Source organism: Oratosquilla oratoria, unplaced genomic scaffold (assembly GCF_046742065.1).
Source record: "Oratosquilla oratoria isolate Oo_2021 unplaced genomic scaffold, ASM4674206v1 SCAFFOLD51, whole genome shotgun sequence".
NCBI lineage: Eukaryota > Metazoa > Arthropoda > Malacostraca > Stomatopoda > Squillidae > Oratosquilla > Oratosquilla oratoria.
In genome coordinates this window covers 1,512,225-1,514,724 of record NW_027467715.1, presented here as the reverse complement: position 1 = coordinate 1,514,724, position 2,500 = coordinate 1,512,225, and positions in this window count along the sequence as shown.

Below are 2,500 nucleotides of genomic sequence, written 5' to 3'. Positions count from 1 at the left end.
ATATATATATATATATATATATATATATATATACAATTACATATACATATGCATATATACATATATACATATACATAGGATAACGCAGACATACGCGCGCAGACACACACACACACACACACACACACACACACACACACACACACACACACACACACACACACACACACACACACACACACTCACACACACATACACACACATACACACACATACATGCAGACAAAACAAAAGGCTTGGTTAGTACCCGCCGGGTTTCAAGTATGTTTGCAAATGTAAGATTCACAGGTTTGCCCACTAGGACAAAGAAATGGTATTGCCAAATGCATTGCAGTGCTTGCACGTGCCTACGATTCGTAAACTCGGCTGTAGACACAGAACCTGTGCCTGCACAAGCACTTTTGATTGTGGTGAAAGTGGGCAAACACAACGAGTCCGCTTCCGTGGGTGATGATATGAAGAGCGTCAGCAGGAGAATGGGTTTCAAGGTTATGAATTGCTGTTGATGTGAACTCAAAAATTCAAAGGCTGTCCTGGGGGTTATGGACTGTATGTTACATAGAGTCGGTATTTTACGTCATTTAGTGACTCCCCTCAGAACCAGTCACACAAGTCATTTCGGATTGCAGACTGATTTAATTTCGTGATATGGTCCTTCGTACCAGAGACGGGCGTCGGGAAGAATCGTCTCCAAAGTCAATTAAAAGCCTCATCCCTGCTAGGAATTGCAGCCACGGTGGGGGGCATTCGGTCATAGGCCAAGCTTTCTCATTCTATCCGTATTTACTAATTTTCCAATCTGCATGGAGTATTAAATGCATTTTTTTTCTGTCAGAATTCTAGGGAATTTTCTGTTGTCTTAACGAACCGGAGTTACGTCGTATTTTCTCCCGTAAATGGACACTCATCTCTACTAAAAATAAATAAATAAATAAATGAAAATAAACAAATAAGAAAATAAATCAACAAATAAAAGATAATGTGATATTCAGCCTCCATTCTGCAACACTTTTTAAATCTGTTTTATATAAATATCCAAATGACACAGAAATGAAGTTAATCATTAAGAGGATATAACACGTGTGACCTGCGACAGAGCTGTGTAAAGGCCATGTGCTCCTCAAATCACTCTAGAAATGAAGTTAATCATTAAGAGATAAATAACATGTGTGACCTGCAACAGCAGCGCATAAATCGATGTGTTGTTGAATCACTCCATCTTTGTCACCAGTTCATGACTTGTACATACATCCTATTCTGGATAAGTATAGATGCTATCACTCGACCAATTGATTGACGCATGCAGAAATTAGCGTAACCGATATACTACACTAAATAAAAGCATACAATATTATTCATAACAAAAATGAGTGACATATTCCAGGTTACCAGGATAAAGATTATATCAGATCAAATTTGAAACTGGTTTCCAGAGTTCACGGGCACATAATCTTCCCCAACAGATGCACTGTGTCTTGCTGCATTGCTTCTGACGCTGGCAGTGGGCGGGGGACAGAGATGGCCCCATATACCAACAAGAAGCTAAGACAGAAGGGAAACAAATGGGTGACAGATGGGAGGGGGGGAGGAGGAGATGCGTCCCTTGGCTGTCTACCACCCTTATAAGGGGGGAGGGGGGTCAAGAAGCATTTTGGTATATAGATAGGTAGGTACATAGACAGATAGACAGACACAGAGACAGATATAGATAGATAAATAGATATAGTCAGATCTCCATCGTCTTTTTTGTCACACATGGCTTCTACCTACATCAGCTAATCTTCCTACAGTGAAAGGATGATGTGTAAATTTCCTAAATTTGGCCATGAGGGATAAACGCTTAACAGCATTGTTGAAAAGGTTATGCGCAAATAGCCTATTCATACACAAACTCCAAATCATAGCAACATTGTGAAACCTCACAAGAGGTTAGATGTGGGTGAGTGAACAGCTTGCTGACACACTTCTTTTGATATACCTGAGCATGAATATCACACACACAAACACACACACACACACACACACACACACACACACACACACACACACACACACACACACACACACACACACACACACACACACACACCTAATATATATATATATATATATATATATATATGTATATATATATGTATATATATATATATATATATATATGTATATATATATATGTATATATATATGTATGTATATATATATATATGTATGTATATATATATGTATGTATATATATATGTATATATATATGTATGTATATATGTATGTATATATATATGTATGTATATATATGTATATATATATATATATATATATATATGTATATATGTATATATATATGTATATATATATATATATATATATATATATATATATATATATATATATATATATATATATATATGCAGGTTCGGACAGAGATTTGGACAGAGATAGTGATAGAGACAGAGCAGAGACAGAGATAGAGATAGAAAAAGAGAGAGAGCGAGAGACAAAGAGA